This window comes from Nematolebias whitei, chromosome 13 (assembly GCF_014905685.2).
Source record: "Nematolebias whitei isolate Nwh7 chromosome 13, NemWhi1, whole genome shotgun sequence".
Lineage (NCBI taxonomy): Eukaryota > Metazoa > Chordata > Actinopteri > Cyprinodontiformes > Rivulidae > Nematolebias > Nematolebias whitei.
This window is the reverse complement of record NC_056510.1, coordinates 5,574,915-5,581,604: the sequence shown is the minus strand read 5'-3', so window position 1 is coordinate 5,581,604 and position 6,690 is coordinate 5,574,915.

The window sequence follows — 6,690 nt, the reverse complement described above, 5'->3', positions numbered from 1 at the left end:
AAGGTGAAAAGGAAACGAATAGTGACGCAACTCAAGAAGGGGGTTTTTGTTTTTCTGTTTTTGTTTTTGAGGGTTGTTAAAAGTTTAAGTCTTCGTCTTTGAGGTTTTTCTGTCCTGTCTGAAGGACTCCTCACACACACAGGAAACCTCAGGAGAAATCATCTGAGCGTGGCGTGTGACCCTGAAAGAACCAAAACCAATGATCAAGCAGAGGCTGTAGTGACCTTTTGTTGCTCCGCCCACTTCCAGTTTCCACACCTTTGGGAGAAGTTTTTTCTTTCTTTTCTGAACATCAGTGTGTTTGGATCCTACATCTATTTACTGATGAAAACCACCTGAGAGCAGCTACGAGAAAATTTTAATTAAACAACAAACAACTGTGCATAAAAACTGAACATCTGGACGTGACGTCTTTGTTTCCTGGCCGTATTCAGTCCTGTTCTGTGAGCAGGCACTAATCCACACATCAGAACAAAGTTTTTAATCCCAGAAACATCAGGAAACAGTCAGTCTTAGTCCCTGTTCCCAGCCGTTCTGTGATGTAAACGTCGTCACTGTAAACGACAGAAAGAACCAAGAGGTTCCTCCAAGAGCCTCCAACATCAGCCCTGGTTTCTGTAGAACACAACCTGGACCCAGTGGGTCCTTTATGGATTTCCCAACATTCCAACCCTGACCCTGTCCATTTAAACTCAGCAGCTGGAGCATTTATTCACACATCAACTGGACCTCCTGAATCAGAACCCTGAGTGTGGAGAGTCCACTCCTTGGCTTCCTAGATCCTGTGGTTGCGAGCCCAGACCATCAACCCTCCACCACCGTGTCGAACAGTCGGTGTGAGGTGTTTGCTGTAGTGCATTGTGGGTAATTATCTCTACATTGGTCTCATCAGTTCAGAGATGTCAGCGTGTGGAGTGTCACAATGAGAAGATCCAACCAGGACCGGCAGAATCCAGACAAACGTCTGTTTTTAACAAGTTTAAACTTTGTTCTGGTTTAATTTGATCCTGGCAAAGATGAAACTTCAATCATTTCTGTTAAATAAAGCTTCAAACAAGTGATAAAATATAACTTTTACTACATTAAAACAGCTTTTTTTTTTGGTAAATCAGATAAATTGTTGCTGAGACGAAAAGCCAGAAATCCTTCTTCTTCAACTTAATTAATCAAATTAAGCGCACAGATACACCGCTCTGCTTCCTCAGCTCCATCTATCAGGTTTTTGTGATCGAAGTTGGTCCTTTTCTTTCCTGAGCACCTCTCAGGACCCTGGCCCGGACCCTGGCCCGGCCCCGGGGGGCCCTTCAGGGCCAGAAACACTCAACAAACACAGGATCTCCTTGAAAAGCTCGGCCACATTGTCACATTGTCATGTTGATGATCCCGAGGGTCCCGGGATAAAGAACTGTGGAGGAGGGGAACCTTCACCGCCCCCAGTGAGAACAGTTCTTTCACCTCAGACCGGTCCGAGGAGCGCAGGGAGACAAAGGAGGAGGAGACGAACTGATGACAAGACGGAGAGGAGGGAGGATTTAACTTCATCCACTAAAGTTCTGTTTTAACCCACAGAACAAAACGTTCTGATCCTCGTCTCTTTGTACTGATCCAGAAGCTATCAGAGCTCCACCGATGAGGGCTTTGTATTGTGCACGAGCACGTGCACACTCTTAATTTAGTATACTCAGAGTTATTTATCTTTTCTGGAACCAAAGCCCAGAAAAAGTGAACTCAGTGCTTGTCGAACCCTCTCTGTTAGTCCCCCTCCCCTCAGAGGGTCCCTCCCGACAGCCGGGTCCTGGTCCTGGTCTGGTTAAAGACCAAGTGTCAGATGAGCTTCAGAGACAACGGCTGTCAACACCAAACTGTCCAGAGGAGATCATTTTTCTCCAGGAGGCGGAGCCAGAGGAGAGAGGGGAGCGCAGGTGATTGTGACAGGTCAAAGGTCAGGTTTGAAGTTCTGGCCTCAGGGGAATCTAATCTGGTTTGTCTTGTCCCTATCTTCAGCTACATGAGACCAACCCATCCCCCACCCAGGAACAGAACTGAGCCTCCTGAGAACCATGAAGGAACCCAGAGAGGAACACCATGTTGGAAAACCAGATGTTTGACAGGAACACGAGTCCAACATGTCGAGTTTAATTCTTCTTCTGCATTTCCCTCTTCAGGGGTCACCACAGCGAGTCCTCCTCCTCCATCTCTGTCCTCACTCCAACTACCACCATGTCCTCTCTAACTGCATCCCTATGTCTCCTCTTTGTCTTTTTTTCTGGTAGCTGCATTTCTAACAATATACCCACCCTCCTCTGGACATGTCCAAACCACTGTCCCTCATATGGACATGTCCAAACCACTGTCCCTCATATGGACATGTCCAAACCACTGTCCCTCCTCTGGACATGTCCAAACCATCTCAGTGTGTCCTCTCTAACTTTATCTCCCAGGTGTTCAACCTGTGCTGTACCTCTGATGATCTCATTCCTGATCTTCTCCATCCTTGTCTCTCCTAAGGAGAACCTCAACATCTTCATTTCTGCCACTTCCAGTTCTTAATTAATTTATTAGAATTAAAAAAATATGAACAAAGTGTTCAGGTTAGATCTGATAAAAGAATCTAAATAAAATTCATCTTTGAGTTTTCTCTTTGTTCTTCCATCATGGCGGCCATGGACTCCATAGAGCTGGGTGTCAAACCCGATTATTAGAGGGAGCCAAAATTAAAAACTTGGTTCAGACCAAGGGACAGTTTCAATCATTGCCTCCAATCGCTCGGCTTTGAGTTTGAAACTTTCTGTAGAGTTTTGTCCTGATTAAAGCTTCTAGTTAAAGAGAAATGAGTGAAAACATGGGCAGAACTAAAAACTGAATGTAAAAGAACAGGGAGGCATGGTGGATCAGTGTGTAGAACCGCTGGCTCTCAGAGAGAAGGTCGCCGGTTCAAGTCCTGGTCGGAACTTTTCAGGGTGGAGTTTGCATGTTCTCTCCGTGCTGCGTGGGTTTTCTCCGGGTACTCCAGTTTCCTCCCACAGACCAAAAACATGCATGTTAGACTGACTGGTAACTCTAAATTGTCTCTAGGTGAGAGAGAGAGAGAGAGAGAGAGAGAGTGAATGGTTGTTTGTCTCGTTTGTCTCTATGTGTCCCTGTGATGGACAGGAGACCTGTCCAGATGTCTCCCGCCACTCACTCAGTGACTGTTGGACATACCAGTGACCCCCATAACCCAGAAAGGAGTAAGCGGGTAAAAATGATGAATGGATGGATGGAAGGATGGACAGACAGATGGACAGACAGACGGGTGGACAAATGGATGGATGAATGAATGAATGGATGATGGATGGATGGATGATGGATGGATGTAGGATGGATGGATGATGGATGAATGGATGATGGATAGATGAATAGATAATTTGGAGTTTCAGAAAAAAGTTATAAGATGCTCTTCAAAATAAAAGTCTGTCTTTATCAAAGTTTAACTGATGACAAAGACGGCTCGTCTTGAGAACAGATGGTCATAAAATATTCAGAAATCTTTGAGTTTGTTTAAAATAGATTCTTGTGTTTTTCATATTTTACTGCACTTCCTGTTTCAGTTTCTGTTTGTTTCGGAGAAAAGTTTAATCCTGCTTCAACTTCAGTTTTAACTTTAGTTAAGGTTTTAACTTCAGTTTCAGCTTCAACTTCAGCTTCAACTTCAGCTTCAGTTTCAGCTTCAACGTAAGTTTCAGCTTTAGCTTCAGCTTCAACTTCAGTTTCAGCTTTAGCTTCAGTTTCAGCTTTAGCTTCAGTTTCAGCTTCAACTTTAACTTCAGTTTCAGCTTCAACTTCAACTTCAGCTTCAACTTTAGCTTCAGTTTCAGCTTCAACTTAATCTTCAGTTTCAGCTTCAGTTTCAGTTTCAGCTTCAACTTTAGTTTCAGCTTCAACTTGAGCTTAAGATTCATTTTCAATTTCAGCTTCAGTTTCAATTTCAGTTTCAGCTTCAACTTCAGTTTCAACTTTAGCTTCAGTTTTAGCTTCAACTTTAGCTTCAGTTTCAGCTTTAACTTTAGCTTCAGTTTCAGCTTCAACTTCAACTTCAGCTTCAACTTTAGCTTCAGTTTCAGCTTCAACTTTAGCTTCAGTTTCAGCTTCAACTTCAGCTTCAACTTTAGCTTCAGTTTCAGCTTCAACTTTAGTTTCAGCTTTAGCTTCAGTTTCAACTTCAGTTTCAGCTTCTATGAGGTGGTTGGTTTGGATCTCAGTCTGTGGTTCTGCAGTAGAGAAAGTTAAAACATGAGCATGCACGTTGAGTGTGAGAGTGCACGTGAACAGGAGCTCTCCTGAGAAAGTCCAAACAGGAAGAGAGACACATTCATCACTAGCAGACACACACACACACACACACACACACACACACCCAGCAGCTCACATTCAGCCTCCGTGCTTTCCACCACTCTGGTCCGGAACAATGGTTGCTTCCTGAAGACACGGGGTCGCAGTGACGCCGTGAGCAACCAGTCGGCCGCATGTGAAAGCTCCCAGTGTGACAGTTGGGAGGTCTGAACATCCAGCTGTCACTCACCGGCCCAGTTCATTTAAATCAGGCAGGTTCCTCCTCCAGCTGCTCACATCAAACACTCACATCTGGTTTGTTGCTGCTGGTCGCAGCAATGATTCAGACTTTAAGACCAGCTTCAGCTCTCAGACCAGGAGGTTCTGACTGGGTCACGGGTTCACTCAGAGACCCATCGGATCTGTGGAAAATGTTTTACATGTCAGGCCAGGATAAAAACCCTGTGGTCTTGATCTGAGGTCAGTCCAAACTCAAAACTACATCCTGTTTTTATTTATTTCACAAAAAACTGCAAAATCCAAAAGATGTTCAGGAAAAACTGGTTCCAGTTCTGCTGGTTCCACAGGATCTCAGAGGTTCAGGATCAGCCGGGATCAGTGGAAACTCTGATCTGGATCAGACAGGAGTGCTACTTAGCACAACACCAAGATGGAAAGACGTCAGCAATGACCTAAGGAAGGCAGCTACTGCTGCCTGTCAATCTGTGAAGGGTCAAAGGTCATTCTAAAACTTTCTGGAGTCCATCGATTTACAGAGAGTGTGTCTTCACAAAACATTTCAGACAGCAGATTCACCCTGAAGGTCAGACCGTGCACTCTACAGGCCTCAATCAGCAGGTCAAAGATCAAAGGTCATGGCCTCCCCTCTCTAAAAACAACATGGGAGCTCAACTTAGGTTTGAAAAGTTTCATCTGAAGGAGACACAAGTCTTCTGGTCCAGAACCAGATCAGAGGGCAGATGTTTACCCAGAATGCACTGCAGTAAACAGCTCCTCCCATGTGTCAGCATGGTGGTGGAGGGCTGGTGGTTTGGGCTCCTGTCAGTCAATGAGTGGACTCTTTAGTTTTTTATTCTGACTTAGATCTTTAGAGGTCCTTCTGAGCTCCAACAAAATGCACCAAAGTTCTCCAACCATCCTGGTCCACATCGTGCCTTCAGTCTGAGGACAAAACCCATGAAGGATCCACTGGGTCCAGTCTTCTTCCCTCCAGTTAAAGATGGCTGTTTCTGTTGGAGAAGACTTCAGACTGGTTTGTTCCTTTTCATCAGGGTTTCTGGAGTTTCACTGAATTCAAACAGAACTTCATCTTTAAAAACGTTACGTCATAAATATCTGCTCTGGAAACTGTTCCAGGACATCAACTGTCAAAACAACACCAACGGGTTTGTTTGAGGCTTAGTTTTTAGTCTGCATTCTTTGGTTCTGTGTGGTACTGGATGAGAACAGAGTTCTGTTGGAGTTCTGGGCTTCAGCTGAGAAATGATCATCTTATTTGTTGTTTTTTTTCAGCCACAACAACAAATAAGAGAATAATTTCTCCTTTTTGTGTTTTTCTGAGTGCAGATGGATGAAGGCAGGAAGTCCCGGTGATCGGTGGTGGTAGAGCATGAGGCGCCCTGGCAGGAGGTCCAATCCGTCTCTGATTACTGTCCCAGCATCCTCTTCAGTACAAGAGCCTGACAAACACGTTGTGAAATCAGACCAAAGCGTCCTCGACGGGGAACCCTGACGAGAGCTCATAGGATCAGCCGAAGAGCCGAGAAGCAGCTCCGCCTCGCCATCACTCAAACGCTCATCCTCGCGCCTGGTTCTGAAGCTGTAGAACTAGGACCTGGGTCCAAACTCTGGCAGCTAGTCATAAGTTTTACATGGTTTGTCACATTATCTGAATCCTGAGTCAACAGTTTTCACTCTGTTGTTTTTGATTTTCTCTGCGTTTTTGCAGAAATCAAATTGTTTTGGTTTCAGGAAGCTGTTTTTAGACCGTGGTTCTAGAAAGTTCTCAGAGTTTATTCTTAAAGGTGGTCAGTTTGATCTATATTCCATAAAGGCTCACCAGAGAGGGAGTTTTTGTGGACCAGAGAGTCCACATCTCTGGTCCGGAGATCTGAAAAAGCCAATTTGTTCCTCGAGGTATTCTGTCGGAGGTGATGGGTCAGATCTAAGGACTATCTGGTCCCTGTAGTACCAAACCAAGGCCCACCTTTGAGCTAATTCCTAGTGCGGGTTGCACTCCGTGGGGCCAGAACCTTTTTGTGTTTGTTCTGGACATAATCTCAGCTGGTGAGAGTCCTGTTTGCAGATGATGGACTGTCAGAGGAATGTAGGCTGCTTTCTGTCCTCACACAGACCAGT